This window comes from Schistocerca serialis, chromosome 9 (assembly GCF_023864345.2).
Source record: "Schistocerca serialis cubense isolate TAMUIC-IGC-003099 chromosome 9, iqSchSeri2.2, whole genome shotgun sequence".
In the NCBI taxonomy this organism is placed as follows: Eukaryota; Metazoa; Arthropoda; class Insecta; order Orthoptera; family Acrididae; genus Schistocerca; species Schistocerca serialis.
Window position 1 is genome coordinate 102818674 of NC_064646.1, and position 26668 is coordinate 102845341.

Below are 26668 nucleotides of genomic sequence, written 5' to 3' on the forward strand. Positions count from 1 at the left end.
GTGACACATATCCTCAAGGAGGAAGACTTAGTCCTTGCAGCATTCCCTTTTACTGCATTTTAATTACGTAGCAAGCCTGTGTGTGTGTGTGTGTGTGTGTGTGTGTGTGTGTGTGTGTGTGTGTGTGTGTGTGTGTGTGTGCGGGCGCGGGCGTGCGCGCGCGCGTGTGGGCGCGCATTTTGGGATCTTATGGGCACCCAACGGCGAGGTTATCGGCACCCTGACACTTATTAAAACAAATTACTGTAGAGAAGGACTAAAACTGTCATACATGCATGCACTCGAAATGACCACACAGTTACTCTGTCTCAAGTGCACTAAGACCAATGACGAGGGAAGATAGTTAATCAAGAAATTAAAATAGAGGGAAAATAAAACACAGAAGAGCTAAAAGAAAAGCACAGGAAAATGTAACTGGCTGACCACTTACAAAAAACTTGGGTGAGCCAGCCAGCCTGTTGACACATTAAAAACATCTCCCCAAAATCTTGTTAGAAATGTTGGACAATTCACAAAACTTTAAAACACGAACCACATTACATAAAATAAACTACAGATCCGCCTGCAAATAAAATGCAGTCCAATAAAATGGGCGCACCGTATCTGCACGTCACAACATCACACATTGGAAAGTCCTCTGGCTGGAGTAAAAATCCATGTGTCTTAGGGCTGTGACCTAAGTGAAGATGAGTAAGAAGGACCTCGTCCCATCGATATGGCTGGAAGGAAGTACTCCATGGCCGAGTTGTGGGCTTGACGACACGATGCTTGTTGTCGGCCACTTCTGGCCACTTGTCTTCCCACTGACACAGGACTTTATTCCTCAACAGCGAGGTGAGAGCATGCAGGGGGATAGCACACCGAAAGACCTGACGATCACAACACGCCTCCTTGGCTGCTCGATCTGCCCTTTCGTTCCCCGCAATTCCCGCATGCCCTGTTACCCAGCAGAAAGACAGCTCCTTCCCCAGTTGCTTTAGTTGGAGGAGAGAGTCCTGGATTACTTTATCTGCTGGGTACAAATGTTGAAGAGAGTAAAGGGCATACAAAGAATCTGAACAGACAAGAAATCTAACACTGGGAGAATTTCTCATCTGCTCCAGTGCCCGCAGGATTGCATATAATTCTGCGTTGAAGATGGTAAATTCAGGAGGCAGTCTGACTTCAGGACACGATCCGGAAAAACAAGAGAGCAACCAACGGAATCACCCTGGTTAGACCCATCCGTAAAAACAGCTACATGGTTGCAGTACTCAGATAAAACGGCAGAAAATACTGTATTAAAAACAAAAGCAGAAGTGCTATCTCTCCAGTACTGCACCAAATCTAAAATCACTCTGGGCCTTTTCAGTAACCAGGGCTGCAGACAGTCAAAACCCTGGATTTGAGGTCGGACTGGCACCACACCGAGTGACTCCAGCACACACTGCACACGGACCCCAATGGCATTGTGGCTTGTGGAAGGCGCTCCAGATGTGGACGAACAACAGCATGGTGTGCGGGTGAAGTTGGAGCTGCAAGGAACTTACACACTTGTCTCAGCATGAGGAGCTGGTGCCGGATGGTAAGTGGCAGTTCCCCTGCCTCAGCACAGAGACTGGGTATGGAACTGGTCTGATAAGCACCTGTGGCCAGCCGAATCCTCTCATTTTGGACAGCATCAATTATCCACAAATACACTCCTGGAAATGGAAAAAAGAACACATTGACACCGGTGTGTCAGACCCACCATACTTGCTCCGGACACTGCGAGAGGGCTGTACAAGCAATGATCACACGCACGGCACAGCGGACACACCAGGAACCGCGGTGTTGGCCGTCGAATGGCGCTAGCTGCGCAGCATTTGTGCACCGCCGGCCTCAGTGTCAGCCAGTTTGCCGTGGCATACGGAGCTCCATTGCAATCTTTAACACTGGTAGCATGCCGTGACAGCGTGGACGTGAACCGTATGTGCAGTTGACGGACTTTGAGCGAGGGCGTATAGTGGGCATGCGGGAGGCCGGGTGGACGTACCGCCGAATTGCTCAACACGTGGGGCGTGAGGTCTCCACAGTACATCGATGTTGTCGCCAGTGGTCGGCGGAAGGTGCACGTGCCCGTCGACCTGGGACCGCACCGCAGCGACGCACGGATGCACGCCAAGACCGTAGGATCCTACGCAGTGCCGTAGGGGACCGCACCGCCACTTCCCAGCAAATTAGGGACACTGTTGCTCCTGGGGTATCGGCGAGGACCATTCGCAACCGTCTCCATGAAGCTGGGCTACGGTCCCGCACACCGTTAGGCCGTCTTCCGCTCACGCCCCAACATCGTGCAGCCCGCCTCCAGTGGTGTCGCGACAGGCGTGAATGGAGGGACGAATGGAGACGTGTCGTCTTCAGCGATGAGAGTCGCTTCTGCCTTGGTGCCAATGATGGTCGTATGCGTGTTTGGCGCCGTGCAGGTGAGCGCCACAATCAGGACTGCATACGACCGAAGCACACAGGGCCAACACCCGGCATCATGGTGTGGGGAGCGATCTCCTACACTGGCCGTACACCACTGGTGATCGTCGAGGGGACACTGAATAGTGCACGGTACATCCAAACCGTCATCGAACCCATCGTTCTACCATTCCTAGACCGGCAAGGGAACTTGCTGTTCCAACAGGACAATGCACGTCCGCATGTATCCCGTGCCACCCAACGTGCTCTAGAAGGTGTAAGTCAACTACCCTGGCCAGCAAGATCTCCGGATCTGTCCCCCATTGAGCATGTTTGGGACTGGATGAAGCGTCGTCTCACGCGGTCTGCACGTCCAGCACAAACGCTGGTCCAACTGAGGCGCCAGGTGGAAATGGCATGGCAAGCCGTTCCACAGGACTACATCCAGCATCTCTACGATCGTCTCCATGGGAGAATAGCAGCCTGCATTGCTGCGAAAGGTGGATATACACTGTACTAGTGCAGACATTGTGCATGCTCTGTTGCCTGTGTCTAAGTGCCTGTGGTTCTGTCAGTGTGATCATATGATGTATCTGACCCCAGGAATGTGTCAATAAAGTTTCCCCTTCCTGGGACAATGAATTCACGGTGTTCTTATTTCAATTTCCAGGAGTGTAAGTAGGCCTCGCTGACCCATACACCGTACACCTGTAGTCCAGCAGCGAACGCACAAAAACCAGATAAAACTGTCCGCTCTAGAAGACCTGTGGCTAAGGCACTCCATGATGGTGGCTTCTGTTCCAACAACACACCATCCAGTAGGTGAATGCAGATGGGGAAGTGGTCACTGGAATGGAGGTCATCAATGAACTCGCAGTGAAAAGAGGCAGTGACGATCGGAGAGCAAAGGATAGGTCAATGGCTGAAAATGACCCAGTAGCAACACAGAAATGAGTCTGAATATTAGTGTAGACGCACAGCTCTCGAGATGTAAGGAGGCTCTCCAAGACTCGACCCTGAGGGCGAGTAGAGCTTGAGCCCCACAGGACATGATGGGGATTGAAGTCTCCCAAGTGGAGAAATGGCCAGAGGAATTGTTCCATGAGATCTGTGAGAGCCTCAGAGTGTACTGCATTAAGTGGAGGTAAGTAAAGAGACCAAACTGTAAGTCTCTGATGTGCATGAATTTCAACTGCAACTGTGTGCAGGTTAGTATCCGGGGGAGAGCAGAGGAGTGGTGCCTATTATTGACGAACATGCAACCCCTCCTTTGGCCCTTTCCCCAGTCATGTCATCCTTGCGATATAGTGTACAGCCCCTTAGTACAGAAGCATCAGATACTTTTAAATGTGTTTCCTCTAAACATAAGCACAGGTGATGCTGCTGTGTTAGGAGTTTCAGTTCCTTCATATGTGTCCTAAATCCATTCATGTTCCACTGTATAATGGGAGCCATCTATCAGGGTGGTAGTACTTTCATCCTGACTTTATGCCAGGGAGGGAGCCCACAATGGGTGGAGCCTCAGTTCTGGGGTGAGACGATTGCTCCAGTCCAACATCAACCTCTATCGCCTATGAAGAAGATTCGAGAGAGACGTCAGATAGAATGACATCGACATCATGCGGACTGTGTACTGCCTGTCTCCTTCAGCAGGTGATTCTTCGACTTCAATTTTGATTTTTTGGTCTGAGACAGCTTTGGAGCCAGTACCTAAGAAGTGGTAGGGGGTGTAGCCGTGCTGGGCAGTGGAGGGGCAGGAAGGTCCACAATGTCAACAACCACGGCCTTGCCTGACGTCTGGGGGAGAGGGGGGGGGGGGGGGGGGGGGGGAGGCTTCAAAGGAACTGCAGCAGCACATGTGCACTGACAAATGCAGGTGCTAAGGCTGATAGTAGCAACCTCTGTTTGTGTAGCAGCATCCGTTTTTAGGACTGGCTGGTTCAGAATGGAAGAAAAGGATGCAGCAAATGTGGGTGGCTACATGGATTTGTACAGCTTCTTGGCTTCACCATACGGAATGTGCTTTGTCGTTTTGATCTCCTGGATCTTCCTCTCCTCAAGGAAAACTCTGCAGTCCTTGCTCCACACAGGGTGATCCCCAGCGCAGTTGACATACTTTGGAGCAGAGGAGCAACCAACTCCCTCATTGGTGGCTTTACCACGTTTCCCGAAAATGGCTTCTCCTTTACAGCCCAGAGTAGTGTGTCCAAAGTGCTGGCATTTAAAAAACCGCATTGGATTTGGGTAATAAGGTCATACACTGAGATGTAGGAAAACTATCTTCACATGCTCTGGTAGTCAGACTCTTTTATCCTCACGATAAAAGAGTCTGACTTTACGAGATCGCCATCTACCCGTTTCATAAAGTGTTGCATGTCGACAATGCCTTCCTGGGCCATTCGGCTTTCGGTTATTTTCAGTAGTCAACTAAATCCCAGTAAGTCATAACACCTTTGCTGTAGTTCAAGGTGTTTTGCAATTCAGTTTCTATCGCATACTCTGAGGCGTTGGGCTTTCTGAAGGTTCTTGACTCGTTGGGAGATAGATGTTTCAACCAACAGGGTCCCATTGCGCAAGTACTTAACAGATTTTAAGGTGCCAGCAATGCCTTCTAACCTTTTCTGTATGTAAAATGGCAAAACTTTTTCAAAACTCCCCTCTTTTCTTTTAGCTATAAGAAACACATTCTGTAAAACAGCATGCATTCTGTTACTAGTGACTGAATCAGAAGGACTGGCTACATGAGTCCTCTTGTTAGACTGGGTGTCGGCACATTCCAGTGGCCCCCCCTTTCCACTGGGAGGGGGCAAAGAAAATTTCAGAGGATCCATTCTGGTCCCATGAGCAGCTAGGGAAAGGGTCCACTCAGACAGAGCCCCATGTGCCCGAGTAAGCATTATACAACTGAGGTGTGGCAGGTTTCCCAGATGTTGCCCATGACTGTTTCGCCTCAACAGCCATGCATCTCATCAGTGCGCAGCACACCTTGATGTTGAGGATTTTTTTATAGAGGTTTATTCCGTCCTCGCAATCTGGGCAGTCAAGCCTAGATCCCCATTCCCTGAGAAACACAATGTTCCATTGCAACGCCGCACAGCAGTAGCTGAAGCATGCCCAGAGCTTACGATGACAGAGGACTGGCAGTGCTTACCAGTCCCCAGTTCAGGAACCGCAGGGTTGCCAAGCCCGTACCCGGCAAATGAATGCCGAGCCCCTGACAGCAGCAAGCCATTGCACGGAGCTGCTTAAAAGTGATGATGGTGGTGTGTGAAGGATTTCACTTGAGATGTCGTGGGGTCTTTGATGGTTCTGAATAGCTGTTGCAATATCTTTGGGCCACCACGGTACCAACTGTTGATGTAGGGAGTCCGTAGAGAGGGACAGCAGTTTCAGTGGCACAAGGGATCACAATGAGAAGTCTCCCATGAAGTCATTGGTTGGAATTTATTGAATTAATGTGAATTCTTTGACATCAGCTGTATTAGATATAGAAGTACCACCTATTAGTGATATGAAAATTTATCATTGGTGCAATGTGAGAGAGGAGGGACCAAGACAATGGCAAAGGTACACAACTGCCAACTGGTCCTCAGGAGAGCCCAAAATGCCAACCAATCCATCGCACGGTGACAAGGAATTACAGGATCACCAGAAAGTGATCACTACCACAAAAACTGACATATAGTGACCACGAATCCTAAGGTTAATAGCTGAAATAGTGTCATGTGTAGCACTGAAGTGAGTAGGGGTACCATCGCTGAGGCAACAGAGATCAAGATAAAAAAGAAACAGGCCAAAAAGAAGGCCCCTACCAGACAAAATGGTACTTTCCCACAGGAGGGTGGCGGTGCAGTGAAGTACCAAAGCTGGAGAAAGGGAGGGAGGCAGGTGAGGCAGAGTGTTGTTGGATTCAAATTATCATCTCTAAAGTATGTCAGTGCTATGCCAGGAAGTAAATGAAGGTTGCAAACAATGACTGCTGGGATCGTTCACACTCTTACTGCTATTACTTCCATTGTGGTACAGAGGGGATTCCACTCACTAACAAAATCTGTGTGAACCAACACGTGCCCCTCCAGATGCTCTCTCAGGGCCACCACATTTCTGACACAATGCACAGTAACCTCAAAGGACTGGATGATAATCATCAGTAAAATGCATTTCTTGGAGAGCAACACTGACCACAGAACTCGAGGAGATTATTTGTTGCAGTTCTGGCAGGTGACGATAATATCTTTTGCAGTTCCATTGACTTGTATGTTACAAGTGTCCTGGTTAGGTATGAAGCAGCCAAGAGGACAGGTCACTTTCCAGGATCACTGTCTGTCACTACAGGTATGGAACAACATTGACAAACATACATTTAGGTTCCAAATGTGCGAGGGATTTGGTGTCTCAGAGGTCAATCTAACAGCCTTCTACATTCACAGCTACATGACTGTTCTGCAGTTCACACTTTCATGCCTGGCAGAGGATTCTTTGTACCACCTTCAGACAATTTTTCTACTGTCCCAATCTCTATCAGCGCATGGTTAAAATTAAAATTTAGGTCTTCCTGCACAAGCTCCGATTTTTATTATGATGATTGTTTCTCCCTATGTAGACTGGCAGCAATAAAGTATTAACAAATACAGAGAAGAAAGCTGGTGACTGAAATTTCGTGAAAAGATCTCATCACAATGAAAACAACTTTGTTTTAATGGTTGGCATCCCAACTAGCTTGCCATATCCGTGACACTCTCCCCCCTAGATCACAATAATACAAAATGGGCTGTCCTCCTTTGAACTTTTCAAATGTCCTCTGCCAATTCTATCTGGTAAAGATCCCAAACTGCAAAATAATACTCTTGTGGAAGAAGAACAAGTGTTGTATAACATCTCTTTAGCAGACCCATTGAGTTTTCTAAGTGCTCTGCTAATAAAACACAATCTTTGGCTTGCCTTCGCCACAACATTATCTATGTGACCATTACAACTTAAGTTGGTCATAAATGTACTTTCTAGGAACTTAGTCAAATTGACAGCCTTTAAATTTGTGAGATTTTATCATGTCCTGATATTTCTGCTTTTTCTCTTTAGCTCTTTAACTACTTGGACAGTAAGGAACCTTGCAAGGGCTTATCTGCTGCAGGGGTAGGAGCTAAAGAGGTGCGGCTTGCAGTGCATGACTCCTTCACCCACTGGCCGATGTACAGTTACTGGTCTGTAGATTTCTGATGCCACATACAGAAAAATTATTCTCCCTAAGTGTGTCTCTAAGACAGAGCCATGGCCACCTGGTCTTATGGTTACTGCCCGGAGTGATCCTAAATGGGCAGCATGTGCAAGGAAGTAAAAAGTCAGATATCAATCATGAGTTCCCCGTATAGTTACCGGGACTACTACTTTTGTAATGGGTACCTGAGAACACACCACATGGACTGGCTACCATTGTGGTTATTGGGTGACCTTCACCATATGGCCCATTTATTGAAAAGGAGATCAAACCTGAGTGTGGGACCCACACATTAGCTAAAACTGAAATAATACACAAACAAAATCAATAGAGATCAAGTGTAAGAACAGTTGGTTGGTTTAAAAGAGGGGGGGAGGGACCAAACTGCTAGGTCATCGGTCCCTCATTCCGATTAAAATAATTCCACAAGGGTGTAGTAAAATAATCGAGACACACAAAACACAGCTGGGAGAAAAGAGAAAACCACATGAATGGCAGAAGGGCAACAAACACTAAATTGGACAAAATCGGACAAGAAAACCAGAGAGGGAAGAAGGAAACATGTAGAAAAGATCAAAACAAGAGAGCAGATTACCATGGCTGTTTGAATAAAAAGGAGAAGCCAGCCACTCTGCAACACACTAAAACCTCCTCCCTAAAAGCACTAGGGGGTAGGACACAAAGAGGAGAAAGAACATGTGCTAAAACTTAGATCAAATGATAAAACCCACCCTCATGAGTAAAATGTAAAACAAAAGCTGCTGTTGAGGCATGGAAGACTTCCACACATTCCTAGTCTCCTTAATGACATGCAGTTTGTTGTGCGTGCTATTATGCCATTCCGTCTCCCAAAGCCGGAAAACCCTGTGGTGTAAGACAGAATGCAGGTCAGTTTTGGAGATGCCTATCTCCAAAAGCTGTTTCTGCGTCACCTGTTTGGCCAGCCTGTCGGCAAGTTTGTTGCCGAGGATTCCGACGTGTCCTGGGGTTCACACAAACACCACAGAATAGCAGGACTGTTGCAGGGCATAGATGGACTCCTTAATGGACGCTACCAGAGGGTGGCGAGGGTAGCACTGGTCGATAGCTTGTAGGCTGCTCAAGGAGTCAGTACACAGGGGAAATGACTCGCCAGGGCATAAACGGATGTACTCAAGAGCACGAGATATGACTGCCATCTCCGCAGTGATAACACTGCAGCCAACTGGCAAGGAGTGCTGCTCAATATGTCCTCCATGAACATATGAGAAGCCTACATGACCATCAGCCATTGAGCTGTCAGTGTAAACCACTTCAGAGCCCCGGAACACGTCAAGAATCGAGAGGAAGTGACAGCGAAGAGCGGCGGGGTTAACAGAGTCCTTAGGGCCATGCAAAAGGTCCAGACAAAGCTGTGGCCGAGGCATACACCATGGAGGCATACGTGAACAGACCGCAAGTAGAGGTGGTAAAGGGAAGGACTCCAGTTTGGAGAGAAGGGACCACATGCGAACCGCAATTGTTAGCCCCTATCTGGGCTGCCGATGTGGGAGATGGACTGCTGCAGGCGGGAAAAGGAGACTGTAATTTGGATGCTCAGGGGAACTATGACTGTGTGCTGCGTAACTGGCGGGCAGTTGCGCACGTCTGATCTGCAGTGGAGGGACAACAGCCTCCACCAGTACGCTGGTCACCGGACTCGTCCTAAAAGCTCCTGTCACTAATCGAACCCCACAGTGGTGCACAGGGTCAAGTAAATGCAATGAGAAGGTGCTGCCGAACCATAAACTACACTCCCATAGTCAATTCGGGATATGACAAGGGCTCTCTAGAGCTGCAGCAGCATTCAGCGATCTGCACCCCAATTGGTGTTGCTCAAGCAACGGAGATCATTGAGGTGCTGCCAGCACTTCTGCTTAAGCTGACAAAGGTGAGGCAGCCAAGTCTATCCAGTGTCGAAAACCAGTCCTAAGAATTGATATGTCTCCGCCACAGTGAAAGGATCGTCATTAAGGTACAGTTCTGGTTCTGGATGAACGGTGTGACACTGACAAAAATGCATGACACACAACTTCGCGGCTGAAAACTGGAAGCTGTGAGCTAGAGTCCATGACTGCACCTTGTGAATGGCTCCCAGTAGGTGCCGCTCAGCAACACTCGTACTGGAGGAGAATTACGAAATGCAGAAGTCATCAGCATACAGAGAAGGTGAGACCAACAGCCCTACAGCTCCTGTTAGACTGTTAATAGCCACAAAAAATAGAGAGAGACTCAATACAGAGCCCTGCGGAATGCCATTCTCCTGAATATGGGGGGAACTATGAGAGGCACCAACTTGGACACAGAGAGTACGGAGCAACAGGAAGTTTTTGATAAAAATCAGGAGTGGGCCCCGGAGACCCCACTCATACAATATGGCAAGTATACGATGTTGACAGGTTGTATTGTGTTCTTTACGCAAGTAAAAGAAGATGGCAACCAAATGTTGGTGTCTGAAAAAGGCTGTTTGGATGGCAGGCTCGAGGGACATAAGATTATCAGTGGTAGAGCGACCCAGGCGGAAGCCACCCTGACACGGAGCGAGTAGGCCACATGACTCCAGAACCCAACCCAACCGCCGACACATCATACATTCCAGCTGCTTGCAAAGAAAGTTGGTGAGGTTGATGGGCCGGTAGCTATCCACATCAAGTGGGTTTGAGCACCAGAAACCGCAGACCAGTTCCGGTTGAAGATGAAGAGGAGATGTCGCTTGTAGTCAGACAAGAGATGTTTAATCATCTGACTGTGGATCCGATCCGGCCCAGGAGCTGTGTTGGGGCAATGTGCAAGGGCGCTCAGGAGCTCCCACTCTGTAAATGGGGTGTTATAGGGTTCACTGTAGCATGTAGTGAATGAGAGGACTTTCATTTCCATCCACCGTTTGAGGATGCAAAAGGCTGGGGGGTAGTTCTCCGATGCAGAGACTCGAGCACAGTGCTCAGCAAAAAGCTCGGCAAGTGCGTTTGCATTGGTAGGTAACATGCCATTGATGTTAATGCCAGGGACACCTATTGGGGTGTGGTACCCAAAAAGACGTCTGATCTTCGTCCAGACATGGGTAGGTGACGTATGGCACGCAATGATCAACACATACCTCTCCCAACACTCCCTCCTGTTTCCATCGTTTTATTAGCTGGTGTACGCGGGCACAGAGCCGCTTAAAGGCTATTAGGTGCTCTAGGGAAGGCTGTCACTGTAGAGCTCACCAATGCTCTTTAATTGCCTCAGCGACTTCCGGCGACCACCAAGGAAGGGGCACCCTAAAGAATTCCGTCACAGAAACGATCATTGTAGTGAACGACAACATAGATGGCACCATGTGGGGGAGATTCAGCGGTGACAGCAGAGGATCAGGCTTCCCAGTCTGTCTTTTTAAAGCCCACCTGGGTAGTCGTCTGTGGGCAAGATGCCAGGGGAGTGACAGGAAGATTGGGAAGTGGTCACTACCACACAGGTCATCATGTCCTCTCCAGTGAGGCTATTAGGTGCTCTAGGGAAGGCTGTCGCTGTAGAGCTCACCAACGCTCTTTAATTGCCTCAGCGACTTCCGGCGACCACCAAGGAACTGTCTTAGGGAGTTGATCAATCAGTGGGAGAAGGCCAGCGCTACAAACCAAGAGATCAATGGCCAAATATGTGCCACACTGAAATGTGTGTGTGTGGGGGAGGGGGGGGGGGGGGGGGGCGCGCACCTGTATTTAAGAGGCAGATATCGAGTTGTGACAGTAAATTTTCGACCTCCCTACTTCGGCCAGTAAGCACGGTGCCACCCCACAAGGGGTTATGCGCATTAAAATCTCCCAAAAGTAGGAAAGATTTAGGGAGTTGATCAATCAGTGCAGCCAATACGTTCAGGGATACTGCACCATCTAGAGGAAGATATACATTGCAGACAGTCATTTCCTGCGTTGTCCTTATCCTGACAGCCACAGATTCAAAAGGGGTTTGAAGGGGCATAGATTCACTACATACATAGATGCACCTGACACTATTTTAGTCGCTACAGTTTATAGCCGTGAAGGGCAGGGGTCCACATTGCCGGGAACCAGGTTTTCTGGAGGGCAATGCTGAAAATAGGTGAAAATCTTAACAGTTGTCGTAGCTCAGCCAGGTGGTGGAAAAAACTGCTGCAATTCCACTGGAAGGTTACGTGATTGTGAGACTGGGGAGACATGACACATTCAATGAGGCAGTCTATGCCTCAGGGTCACCTGCTGCCACCAGATTAGTACCTGTGCAATCGACATCCATTGTGTCTGAGGGCCCAGCAAGATCTAGGTCCTCAGTGGACACCAGAATCCCCACCTCATCCTCAGACACAGAACTTTTAGGTAGTGGTGCTGTGGGTGCCACCGCAGAGCCTTGGTTCTTGGGGGTCTTTCTTTTTAGGTTTCTCTCGCTGCTCCTTAGGTTTGTTCAGCTGGGAGGGCTTCACTGAGTCAGTCTCATGGACTGAGGACCGTGAAGCCCTACGACTAGCTACCTGTGGTTGCTTCAGCCATTGGTGGGTGTCAGCTCTGCCACTGGTAGGAACCTGGGAAAGGAGTGACTCAAGGAATCCCTTCCTGGCGAGAAGATCTGAAGAAGACTTACACTACTCTGGCTGAGAAGTGGGGATCGACAACCCCGATGGTTGGGGGAGGGGGGTGAGGGGGGGAGGGGGGGTTGCTCCTGAAGTAAGTTGTGCAGAAGCAACAGGGAGGGAAGTGGCCCTCACCATCAAGGTGGCAGGTGGAGTCTGACAACTCTGATGGCCAACTGTACGCGGCAGAACAGAAGATGGTAGAACCGTTTTCATAGCGGCGGCGAAGGTTGATGTCATATGCACATGATGTAGCCTCTCATATTTTCTCTTAGCCTCAGTGTAGGTCAGTCGGTCCAGGGTCTTATATTCCATATTTTTTTTCTTTCTGATAAATCCTGCAGTCTGGTAAGCACGGCGAATGGCGCTCTCTGCAGATGACACAGATGGGAGGTGGGGCACAGGGAGTATTGGGATGTGAAGGACATCCACAATCCTGACAGGTGACACTGGAAGTACAACAGGAAGACATATGGCCAAACTTCCAGCACTTAACGAGTGGATCGGGGAAGGGATATATGGTTTTACGTCACAATGGTAGATCATCACCTTGACCTTCTCGGGTAATGTCACCCTCGAAGGCCAAGATGAAGACACCAGTGGCAACCTGGTTATCCCTCGGACCCCGGTGGATGCGCCGGACAAAATGGACACCTCACCACTCTAAATTGGCGCGCAGCTCATCGTCAGACTGCAAAAGAAGGTCCCTGTGAAATTATGATACCCTGGACAATATTTAAGCTCTGATGGAAACAGAAACATCACCCAGCTTACCACAGGCAAGTAGTGCAGAGGATGCTGTTTTGATCAAGACAGGCCCTGACCGCATTTTGGACAAGCTCTCTACCTCCCCAAACTTGTTCTCTAAATGCTTCACAAAAAAACTAAGGTTTCATTGACAAGAAAGATTCCTCATCAACTCTTGTACTTATGAGGTACCAAGGCGAATAAGCTTCACTGCCATACTTAGCCTGACGTTCCTCCCATGGTGTGGCCAGGCGGGGGAGAGGGGGGGAGTGATTTTGGGTCATATTCCTTAGCACTGAAGTTAAAACTTGACTGCTTAGAAACTGCTGGTGCTTGGCCACCAGCAAGAGATGATGTACTACGCTCCATGCCGTGTCATCCGCAGTGATGCGACCCACTCCAATCAGTGGCCCTCCTCACGGCGCCACCCAGCCACAGTGAAGGCCACCTGGCACTGGCAGGATGGCCATTGCCGGGAGTACCAATCCCCAGGGTGACGGGCATCTACTCCTTCGCATATGTGGGGAGTTTGTCAAGGGACTACAACCAACAGGGTACATGGCGGCCCCACCACAACAAACTGGCTATCGTGCTTGATATCAGGTGCAAACGTGCTAAGAAGTTCATTATTGTCGACAGCGCGAAATGCGATACTGCACAGAGGATGGAGGAAAATGAACCCACGAGGGTGACCTCGCTCAACAGCTGGAGAACTAGAAGAAGTGCAGATCCATGTCGACGAAGGATGCAAGGGGTCTCAGCACATGATGGAGACTATGCACCATGTAAGGCGCCCCTCACCAACTGGCTCGTTCTTCAGGAAAATTTTGAAAAATGGAGGGCAAACCCTACAGGGGACTATCACATAAAGGCAAAAATGTGTGAGACTCCTTTTAGTCATCTCTTACGACAGTCAGGAATACCTCGGGCCTATTCTAACCCCTGGGCCTGCAGGAAGAAGTACTGCATTGAACAGGTGGCCCATGCACATACAAAAGAGTTGTGAAGCTTGATGGGGCTGACACATGTTGGAGAGAATTATGCCTGTCATGTGGGCTTTGAGGTCATACTTTGATATTTCCAGCATCTGACAGTGGAGGTCAAACTGGCAAGCCTTGCTGCATAACCTTAACGAAGTTCACAATCTGCAGGATTATCCTCAAAACTGTGACCCCAGCTTCTGAGCCATGTAGAAGGACCAAACAAGAAAAGATTCAATGACAAACAAAGCTGTAACAGTCTAGGCTTCCACCAAAGGACTGATAACTCTAGGGTCTCCCTAACTGGATCAGGTGTGCACTACACATCACAGGTTGCTACTCAGGTAACTTTCTATGTGCGTGGAGTTAACACAAATTATTATTATTATTTCTTTCCTTTCTCAGACATTATGTCAGGTTAAAAATGGAAAGTGACGCGGACCTGGATCAAGCGTGACTTCCTTTTAACTGTACAGTATATGTTACGTTGCATTTAGGAACATTTGGGTAATTGAACATGTATCAAAAATTACAGATTTCTGTAGTTGTATATATACGTTTGGATGTAGCTGTATTGCATTAATGTACTGGTGGATATTGTGTGGTATGACTCCTGTAGTTGATAGTATAATTGGTATAATGTCAACTTTATCCTGATGCCACATGTCCTTGACTTCCTCAGCCAGTTGGATGTATTTTTCAGTTTTTTCTTCTGTTATCTTCTGTATATTTGTTGTATTGGGTATGTATATTTCGATTAGTTGTGTTAATTTCTTCTTTTTTTTTTGGTGAATATGATGTCAGGTTTGTTATGTGGTGTTATTGTATCTGTTATAGCGGTTCTGTTCCAGTATAATCTGTATTCATCATTCTCCAGTACATTTTGTGGCGCATACTTGTATGTGAGAACGTGTTGTTTTATTAGTTTATGTTGTATAGCAACATGTCTTCTGGTGTATTCTGTATTTGCTAGTATTGAACATCCACTTGTGATATGATCTACTGTTTCTATTTGTTGTTTGCAAAGTCTGCATTTATCTGTTGTGGTATTGGGATCTTTAATAATAAGCTTGCTGTAATATCTGGTGTTTATTGTTTGATCCTATACTGCAATCATGAATCCTTCCATCTCACTGTATACATTGCATTTTCTTAGTCATGTGTTGGATGCGTCTTGATCGATGTGTGGCTGTCTAAGCTATTTTTCTTACAGTTGTCTGTTCCAAATGAGCCATATTTATATCATTGCTGAATACTTCTGTTATCTTTAGTAATTGGTTGAGTTGTTGATTTGTTGCTGCCAGTAGTTTTAGATCATCCATGTATAGCAAATGTGTGATTTTGTGTGGGTATGTTCCAGTAATATTATATCCATAATTTGTATTATTTAGCATGTTGGATAGTGGGTTCAGAGCAAGGCAGAACCAGAAAGGACTTAATGAGTCTCCTTGGTATATTCCACACTTAACCTGTATTGGCTGTGATGTGATATTACTTGAATTTGTTTAGATATTAAGTGTGGTTTTCCAATTTTTCATTACTATGTTTAGGAACTGTATCAATTTAGGATCTACTTTGTATATTTCCAATTTGTAGTAACCATGAGTGGGGTACACTATCAAAAGCTTTTTGGTAATCAATGTATGCGCAGTGTAGCGACCTTTGTTTAGTTTTAGCGAGATATGTCACCTCTACATCTATTATCAGTTGCTCTTTACATCCTCGTGCTCCTTTGCAGTAGCCTTTTTGTTCTTCATTTATAATTTTGTTCTGTGTTGTATGTGTCATTAATTTCTGTGTAATGACTGAAGTTAATATTTTGCATATTGCTGGTAGGCATGTTATGGGGCGATATTTTGCTGGGTTTTCTGTGTCTGCTTGATCTTTAGGTTTCAGATAAGTTATTCCTTGTGTAAATGTATCAGGGACTTATTATTATTATTTCTTTACTTTCTCAGACGTTAAGTCTGGTTAAAAATGGGACGTGACGCGGACCTTGATCAAGAGTCACTTCCTTTTAACTGTACGGTATATGTTATATTGCACTTAGGAACTTTCGGGTAATTGAACATGTATAAATAATTACGGATTTCTGTAATTGTATATATAAGTTTGGATGTAGGTGTATTGTATTGATGTAATGGTGGATATTGTGTGGTATGACTCCTGTAGTTGATAGTATGATTGGTATGATGTCAACTTTATTCTGATGCCACATGTCCTTGACTTCCTCAGCCAGTTGGATGTATTTTTCAATTTTTTCTCCTGTTTTCTTTTGTATATTTGTTGTATTGGGTATGGATATTTCGATTAGTTGTGTTAATTTCTTCTTTTTATTGGTGAGTATGATGTCAGGTTTGTTATGTGGTGTTGTTTTATCTGTTGTAATGGTTCTGTTCCAGTATAATTTGTATTCATCATTCTCCAGTACATTTTGTGGTGCATACTTGTATGTGGGAACGTGTTGTTTTATAAGTTTATGTTGTAAGGCAAGCTGTTGATGTATTATTTTTGCTACATTGTCATGTCTTCTGGGGTATTCTGTATTTGCTAGTATTGTACATCCACTTTTGATGTGATCTACTGTTTCTATTTGTTGTTTGCAAAGTCTGCATTTATCTGTTGTGGTATTGGGATCTTTAATAATATGCTTGCTGTAATATCTGGTGTTTATTGTTTGATCCTGTATTGCAATCATGAATCCTTCCGTCTCACTGTATATATTGCCTTTTCTTAGCCATGTGTTGGATGCATCTTGATCGATGTGTGGCTGTGTGAGATGATACAGGTGCTTGCCATGCAGTGTTTTCTTTTTCCAATTTACTTTCTTCGTATCTGCTGATGTTACATGATCTAAAGGGTTGTAAAGGTGGTTATGAAATTGCAGTGGTGTAGCCGATGTATTTATATGAGTGATTGCTTTGTGTATTTTGCTAGTTTCTGCTCATTCTAGAAAGAATTTTCTTAAATTGTCTACCTGTCCATAATGTAGGTTTTTTATGTCGATGAATCCCCTTCCTCCTTCCTTTCTGCTTAATGTGAATCTTTCTGTTGCTGAATGTATGTGATGTATTCTATATTTGTGGCATTGTGAATGTGTAAGTGTATTGAGTGCTTCTAGGTCTGTGTTACTCCATTTCACTACTCCAAATGAGTAGGTCAATATTGGTATAGCGTAAGTATTTATAGCTTTTGTCTTGTTTCTTGCTGTCAATTCTGTTTTCAGTATTTTTGTTAGCCTTTGTCTATATTTTTCTTTTAGTTCTTCTTTAATATTTGTATTATCTATTCCTATTTTTTGTCTGTATCCTAGATATTTATAGGCATCTGTTTTTTCCATCGCTTCTATGGAGTCACTGTGGTTATTCAATATGTAATCTTCTTGTTTAGTGTGTTTTCCCTTGACTATGCTATTTTTCTTACATTTGTCTGTTCCAAAAGCCATATTTATATAATTGCTGAATACTTCTGTTATCTTTAGTAATTGGTTGAGTTGTTGATTGGTTGCTGCCAGTAGTTTTAGATCATCCATGTATAGCAAATGTGTGATTTTGTGTGGGTATGTTCCAGTAATATTATATCCATAATTTGTATTATTTAGCATGTTGGATAGTGGGTTCAGAGCAAGACAGAACCAGAAAGGACTTAATGAGTCTCCTTGGTATATTCCACGCTTCATCTGTATTGGCTGTGATGTGATGTTATCTGAATTTGTTTGAATATTAAGTGTGGTTTTCCAGTTTTTCATTACTATGTTTAGAAACTGTATCAATTTAGGATCTACTTTGTATATTTCCAATATCTGTAGTAACCATGAGTGGGGTACACTATCAAAGGCTTTTTCGTAATCAATGTATGTGTAGTGTAGCGACCTTTGTTTAGTTTTAGCTTGATATGTCACCTCTGTATCTATTATCAGTTGCTCTTTACATCCTCGTGCTCCTTTGCAGCAGCCTTTTTGTTCTTCATTTATAATTTTGTTTTGTGTTGTATGTGTCATTAATTTCTGTGTAATGACTGAAGTTAATATTTTGTAGATTGTTGGTAGGCATGTTATGGGGCGATATTTAGCTGGGTTTGCTGTGTCTGCTTGATCTTTAGGTTTCAGATAGGTTATTCCATGTGCAAGTGTATCAGGGAATGTGTATGGGTCTGCAATGTAACTGTTAAATAATTTAGTTAGATGTGAATGTGTTGAGGTGAACTTCTTTAGCCAGTAATTTGCTATTTTATCATTTCCAGGGGCTTTCCAATTGTGTGCAGAATTAATTGCTCGGGTGACTTCATGTTGCAAAATTATCACTTCAGGCATTTGTGGTATCATCTTGTATGTGTCTGTTTCTGCTTGTATCCACTGTGCATGACTGTTATGTTGTACCGGGTTTGACCATATGTTGCTCCAGAAGTGTTCCATGTCTGTTATGTTTGGTGGATTGTCTATTTTAATGTGTGTGTTATCTATTGTTTGGTAAAATCTCTTTTGGTTTGTGTTGAATGTTTGGTTTTGTTTCCTTCTATTTTCACTTTTTTTGTATCTTCTAAGTCGTTTGGCCAATGCTTGTAATTTCTGCTTCTTTTCATGTAATTGCTCTATTGCTTCTTGTTGTGAGATTTTACCTAACCTTTTTCATTTTTTGTCTGATATTTCATTTCTTATAAATTGTGTTAGCTGTCCGATGTCTTTTCTCAGTTTTTCTATTCTGATCTGTAGCCTGTGTTGCCATGCTGGTTTTGTGGGTTTCTTCTGTGTATTGGTTTGTTCTGATCTCTGCCTAGTGTGTATATTTAGTGTAGTGAGTGCTCCTATATAAACCAGTAGTTGTAACTCTTCCATAGTTGTATTTTCTTTTATTTTGTTGTGTATGATTGTGTTGATAGTTTTTATTGTTGTTTCGACTTGTGGGTTATTTGGCGGTCTATGCAAGAATGGTCTGATGTCTGTATTTGTGTCTTTGTATTCTATATATGTCAGCTGAAATTTCTCTTCTATATCTAACACGTGTGTCTCTTCGTGTTCTATTTGTGCTTGTTCTGGTGGCTGTCTTAAGATTTCGTTTTCCTCTGATTGTTTAATTGATGCGTGTTGGTCTTTGTTTGTTTGCTCTGGGATGTTTGAGTCCATTACTGCATTTTCTTCTTCTTCTGATTGCACATTATTTTGTTCCAGTATTTGTTGTTTGATGTTTTCTAATTCTGACTGGGGTATCCTGTTATTTTTTATTATTACACGGATCTGATCAGCTAGTCGTTGTTCTGTTAAAAATTTTAATTCCGGGTATCTGGTAATAAATGTTGTGTATACTTGTGATCTGTATCCAGTTGTGTTGGTTCCTAGGTTTGTTGCTTGGTAATAACAGAACATGAGGTGTCGATTAACTTCATCTGACCATCTCATCCTCTGTCTTTGTTTTCCTTCTAGGGTGGTTGCAGGAAGCATATCCTGCAAAACACCTCTATTTGGATTTAAATCATTTTCCAGTTGGCTAGCAGTGTCGTTACCATTGTGGGCGGGCATAGGGTTCAAGCGTCGTCCCCGACCATGACGGCGCTTGTCCGAGGCTTCTTTAGTTCTGTCCTGAACCAACTAATCACACTAAAAGGGGGGTTAGCCCTATTAGTGGTTTGTTCTTTTCGTCGCCTTTTACGACTGGCAGAACATACCGGAGGCCGATTCTTTTCCCGGGCCTCCACGGGGTTTATTATTATTATTATTATTATTAATAGACTTGTTCTCCATGCAGTCCAGAAAATGATAGTTGTATGAGACTCTAAAGTATTAGTGTGAGATCTAAAGAAATGTACTCACTCCTGGATTTTCATTTGTTAAGAAAAATTTTAAAATAAAAAGCAGTTCTGTGTTTCTGATTTTGTTAACTATCAGTTTTGTTCCCTGTACTATCTAGTGATCAACTGCCAGGGCATTTGCAACAAATGCCGTTGTTTGAAATGCTGCTAAAAAGCTATGAAGCTCACAAGGTGCTAGGTGCAGAAAGCTGGCTAAAGTGTGGAGATGAGAACACTGAGAGTTTGGATCAAATTTAACTGTGTGTCGAAAAATAGGCCAATGGGAAATTGAGGTGTTGTATTTGTCAAAGTGGGCAAGAACCTCGAAACTGTCAAAACTGAAGCAAGTTGCAAAATTAATTGGGCAATATCAAGGGTGGACACAAACTTAGTATGGCTCTTCCTATTAACCATTAGATTCACACCTAGTTTTAACTTGAAACTTCAGTAAAAACCTCAGGTATCTATACAATGTTCTCCAATCACACTGTTATCAATGGAGCAGACTTTAATCTTCCAACAACCAATTGCAATAATTACAGCTTTGTAAATGATGGGAGCAACAGGACATCCTGAGAAAGAATAGTATCTTCTCTTCGGCTTGCAATAGATGGTTCCAGTAGCCCACTCCTGGTGGAAATAAATTCCATCTAATGGCAACAAATACAACTGACCTCTTTGAAGATATCCATGTCTAATCTGATATCAGTGACAATGGGGGTAATAGCAACAATGACAACCAAGGTAGAAATGGAAACTAAACAAGTAGAAAGATTTAAGTGGTCAGTAAACTAGTTAAAGTGGCAGTTGTGTTTTATTTGAATGAGGAACTCTAAACATTTAACTCTGGAGAGTTGTCTGCATACAAAAAACTAACTTCAGATGTGCCCTAGGGGAGTGTTCAGAACTACTGCTCTTCATGTTGTATATTAATCATCTTATAAGCACCAGTATTGGGGTCTCAGACTTTTTGCAGATGATCTATAATGAACTGCTGCCTGGGAAAAAAAATTACACAAATATCAAACCAAGTCTTGATAAGATTTCAAAGTTGTGCCAAGATCGGGAAATTGTTTTAAACGTGCAGGCAAAGGAATGTAAAATCATGCATTTCACTAAACACAAAAACAGAACAGCCTATGCCTAAAATATCAATAGTTCACAATTGGAATCAACCCATTCATACAAATACCTGGGTTAACAGCTGTTGGGATATGAAATGAAATGATAATATAGGCTCAAATATAAGTAAAGCACGTGACATACTTCTGTTCATTAGCAGAATACTAGGGAAATACAATCAGTCTACAAAAAAATTCCTTACAAAACACTCATGCAACTCATTCTACAACATTGTCTAAATATGCGAGACCAGTACAAAATAAGATTAACAGTAAATACTGAATGAAAAACAAATCTCAGCATGAAAGGTTACACATTTGTTTGACCCACAAGAGAGTGACAGAGAGATGTTGAATGAACTTAACTGGCAAATTCTTGAATACAGCTGTAAGCTAGCCCATGAAAGCAGTCTATTTAGTAAGCTTTAAGAACCAGTATTAAGTTATGACTCGAGGAATATACTACAACGTACTATATATTATTCCCATAGGGATTGCAAAAGACAAGATCAGAATAGATACAGTGCGCACAGAAGTGTTTAAGCAATCATTCTGCCCGCACTTCACTTCATACACGAGCGGAATGGGAAGAAGCCTTAAAAGTGTGGTACAACGAGAAATAACCTCTGCCATTACTTCACAGTGGTATGCAGAGTATAGATGTAAATATTCCAGAATCTTAGTCGACACTTGCTAAGATACAGGTACATTGTGCCCATATTTGGTAAGAGTTACACAGTCCCCCCCTTCCTTGCCATTTTCATACATACATTTCACATGCATAATGTGCAGCAAAATTCTCAATGGCTTTCTTTTGTTTTTTTTTTATTTATTTTTTTTTAATTGAGTAATACAACTTTTAGGAGCCTACCTTGCAGTTTTCATTTTTGAAATGAAGCAGATGCTAAATATGACACAAATGTGGACATCAGACTATTCTACTGACCAAATTCTTAGCACAGCCTTCATTTTACATAAAACTTTGTTGGTTTCACCAACACACACCCAAACTGCCATCTTCGACCCTAACCATGTATGCTAAAGATCATCCGTTACCACAATCAATATTTCAGGGGAAGAAGGGAAACTATCATCTTTAGCCAGCATACCCACCTCACAGCTGCTTTGAGTACAAGTTTAAGTGTCAGTTGATATCCATGTCACAAGAGGCACAATTTATAAGAGCTCTGTCTTTGTACTACTGCATAAAATGTAAACTATGGCTGCAGTTTTATATATTCCATTCTTTCGATATGTACCAGTAGGTAACACGCAAAGAATAAAGGTCATTCCCTGTGAAATTCACCAATAAAAAATAAATTTGAGCCTTGATGGTTTAGAATTTTCCAATTTTTTTGTCATTTTATTCTACCTATCAAACTAAGATAAAAAGCAAAATTAAAAACATTTTGGGCACTTCATTTCTGTGCTACTAATTTTTAAAGTTCCTGAAATAGTGGGATTTTTACCAAGTTCTGAAACCTCAAAAAGTATTTGATGTACAGTCCTGAAATTTATACCATTTTATTCAGTTTATCAAATGTTTTAAAGATATGCGCTGTTTGACCAAATTTACTGAAATGCTAAATTTTATCAAACCAAAACATTTTTAAATTTTGAAAAATTCAAAATAAGAGTTGTTTTCTTTTGAAAAAGATGTGTGTTAGTCATACACAATCTGTTAATGTGTATGCCGAATTTCATGATATTATTCCACTGGGAACATACAGAAAACAATTTTATTTTACTGCTATTTGTATTGTCAACTGCATCTCAACTGCACTTGGTTTGTAAGCTGGCTCCATTGAACTATTGTTAAAATGAAATTATTGAACACTAATTAACACACTTTTCTGTATCATTTATCATTTAAAAATTGTACTAAACTATGCCATATAACAATTAACATAAATAATATAAGGGATAGTGCACATTTTCCATTTAATATAACTTTTAATTTACAATGGTGGTAGCTCATATTTATAGAACTCTGTGTGTGTGTGTGTGTGTGTGTGTGTGTGTGTGTGTGTGTGTGTGTGTGTGTGTGTGTTCAGCAGAAATGAGGTGATAAAATTAGCAAAGCACTGGTGTGAATTAGTCACCTCTGTGCATGTATTACCCATCAAGCATATGCACTCAGGGGACAAAGCATCAGAAAAATGCTGGTGTCATTACTTAAAATGCTTAATCACCCAATAAAATCTGGAAAGGCACGTGCTGGAATACGATGTAAGTACCAAGCGCAGCCAATGAAATGGAATATTGTACCCATCATATTCTGACATGAGTGGTTCAATGTTGTACTGGGAAATCAAGCATTTTAAATCATGACACTGGCACATTTGTGCCACTCTGTCACCTGAGGATGTTCATATAGAATGAAGCCAGTGGCCTAATACATGCAAGTAAAATAATAGTCAAAGTGGTTTTCTTAACACTCATGTTAGTCAGTTATCGAAGCACAACATGGTTAACTTCATTCCAGTTGTTTGAGTGCGATCAAGCATATATGCCATTGGTCACTTCGTGCGACAAACGACGAGCATGCAGTATAAAAAAAAAAAGAAAGGAGATTGGCAAAATATTTTCATAAAGCAACAACAGTCACAGGGACACATAAGTATCATGTATTTATTCTAATGAGTAAAGTCAAAGGCAAATCACAAATTGTTTCTGATTGTAAGGATTCTGATGTTCATAAAATGCAAGTACATCCAGATGCTGCATGCTTTTGGACAGATTACAGGACTTGTTGCTTGCACCTATGACAAAAAAATGGTGGCTGGCTTCTGTGCTATCTAAAGATGAAAAAGGATATGTTGTTGTTGTTGTGGTCTTCAGTCCTGAGACTGGTTTGCTGCAGCTCTCCATGCTACTCTATCCTGTGCAAGCTGCTTCATCTCCCAGTACTTACTGCAACCTACATCCTTCTGAATCTGCTTAGTGTATTCATCTCTTGGTCTCCCTCTATGATTTTTACCCTCCATGCTGCCCTACAATGCTAAATTTGTGATCCCTTGATGCCTCAGAACATGTCCTACCAACCGGTCTGTTCTTCTTGTCAAGTTGTGCCACAAACTCCTCTTCTCCCCAATGCTATTCAATACCTCCTCATTAGTTATGTGATCTACCCATCTAATCTTCAGCATTCTTCTGTAGCATCACATTTCAAAAGCTTCTATTCTCTTCTTGTCCAAACTATTTATCGTCCATGTTTCACTTCCATACATGGCTACACTCCATACAAAATACTTTCCGAAACAACTTCCTGACACTTAAACCAATACTCGCTGTTAACAAATTTCTCTTCTTCAGAAACGCTTTCCTTGCCATTGCCAGTCTACATTTTATAGCCTCTCTATTTCGACCATCATCAGTTATTTTGCTCCCCAAATAGCAAAACTCCTTTACTAATTTAAGTGTATCATTTCCTAATCTAATTCCCTCAACGTCACCCGACTTAATTCCACTACATTCCATTATCCTCGTTTTGCTTTTGTTGATGTTCATCTTATATTCTCCTTTCAAGACACTGTCCATTCAGTTCAAGAAAAAGGATAAGTAAATCTTTATTTACACACCATCGTCGGCCAGCTTTTTCTTTCTTTATACTGGAAAAGGAGTAAAAAATTTCTCTTTGCACGGTGCTATGATAACACATTGTTAAACAATAACAGCTATACCTTTGTATAACTAATGATATTGATTAATATTAATGTATCTGTAAAATGAAGGTATAATTGTGTAAATTATTCATAGTCTGTTTCAAGCATAAGCTGCTATTGTGTATGTTATCTTCACAGTTAACATGGGAATGCCACATGTGAATTTAAGTTTAAGTCTATAATTCTAATAATGTAATAAACTGATTGGTACTAAATAAAAGATGACGACTTGACAGCATTATACGGTTTTAGAGATATATTCCATCTTAGTAACAAGCCCTACAGCTTCTGCATAAGGTGTTGCACTTACTAGCAAAATAAAATTTATTTTAATATGCTTTCACTGGAACACCATCATGAAATTTGGCGCGCGCACACACACACACACACACACACACACACACACACATTAACAAAAAATATACGAATAGGGAAAATTCAGCATTGTTATGAATATCGCGAATTAGCACAAAATTTTAAAGCTTATAAGAAACTAAATAAAATGGTACAACTTTTATGTCTTTAACTCACACAGTTTTTGAGATATGGTAATTTTAAGTTTTTGAATTGTAACAAAAATTGCATAATTTTGGAAGTTTTAAAAATTATTAGCTCAATAGTGAAAGGACCAAAAAAATTTAAACTGGGATTTTTCATGCAAACAACTGTTACTATACGTGTGCAAAAATGATCAAAATCTGGGATCACTGACTGACTGTACATGGACGGATCCATAAAGTAGGAAAAAGACAGTGGCAATGAAGATGAGCAGGACACCCACACCTTGTCACACCATACTGGAGGGGAAGAAGGTTGAATTTGTGAAAAGCTTCAATTATCTGGGTATCATCATATCACGCAATGCAATTTCCAAACTAGAATTCTTAAACAGAATAAAAAAATGATCTAGCTTCTTCCACCAAGTACGAACTCTAACCTGGGACAAGGAAGTGCCTCAACGAGCCGAACAGACCATGTATAAAACTTACCTCCTGCCAATCATGATGTATAGTCTACAGGCCTGTGTCACAAATAAGAAAGAAGTGTGTCAAATACAAGCATGTGAAATGAAGTTCCTTAGGTCATCTCTACAAAAAACTAGGGGAAACAAGAGTCAAGAATGATTATGTAAGGAGATACTTGCAGGTGACATTGAGTACAGAGGAGAGGATGAGTGCTTTCTGACTGAAGTGGTTTGGTCATGTGAAGTGAAGGGACTAGTGTAGCAGGGGATACAACCCGTCGGCTTTGGACGTGGACGTCACAAGTCGCCAATCAAGAAGCGATCCTTCTTAGTGTTTTAGCTCCCTTCAGTGGCTGATAAGTGTTTTTTGGCTTTTAAAAAAAAAAAATCTCACGAGATAGAATAAACAGATCCACTTTATTAAGCAATCAGTAAAAAAACGAAACTGGAACATAACAGCAAAAGCGAAAATGGTAAACTGCTATCTGGCGACTTGTGACGTCATTGTCCAAAGCCGACGGGTTGCATCCCCTGCTGCACTAGACCCGAAGTGAATGCACCTGACCCGAACTCCATGCCAGTATTTGGAGATGGAGGTACCAGGAAGAAGGCCAACTGGGTGGCCTAGAAAGATATGGACAGACCATGTTAATGAAGATCTCAAGAGAAGAGAAGTCACATGGGATGCAGTGGAGAGGGAAAAGCTATACCAGGACAGAAACCAATGGAGGCATATTGTTCACAAAGTTCCTACCGGGCTCGCTGGAAGGAAATCCTGATTATGATGATGATCCATAAACAATTTTCCAGATGAAAAAAGGTATAATCTTTACTGCCAAATATTCTTCTTTTCTTATAAAATTCCGATTTTGCCCTTGTTATTCTGGCTTTTATTTCTGTGCTGCTCTTCCAGTCTGTTTCTATATTGCTTACAAAGTATTTAAAGCCTCTCCGTGTTCTTATACTTCTACATTCAAAATTATCTTTACCATTTTATTTCCTCCCAGTGCCGTTATTCTTGTTTCCTTTGTATTTATTTTCACTCCATGAATCTTTCCTTTAGCTTCAGTGGTATCCAATAATTAAACATTTGGCATGGAGTGTCCTCCTATACGGTGCTGAAATGTGAAAAGATGATACAGCAAGGCTGGAGATTTATGAAATG

General features: G+C 42.9%; 1 protein-coding gene across 2 annotated transcripts in view; it reads right to left on the reverse strand.

The window, feature by feature from the left end:
* The window catches only part of LOC126418505 (CD2 antigen cytoplasmic tail-binding protein 2 homolog), a 90969-nt gene that overhangs the window by 61656 nt on the left and 2645 nt on the right, over positions 1–26668 (reverse strand). Inside the window, exon 2 of one of the 2 annotated variants that reach the window (XM_050085297.1) lies at positions 26493–26621. The exons of the other annotated variant lie outside the window; for it this stretch is intronic. The gene's annotated coding sequence lies outside the window, so the exon portion shown is untranslated. The remainder of the gene's footprint in view (positions 1–26492; positions 26622–26668) is intronic. 2 annotated transcript variants of the gene reach the window in all.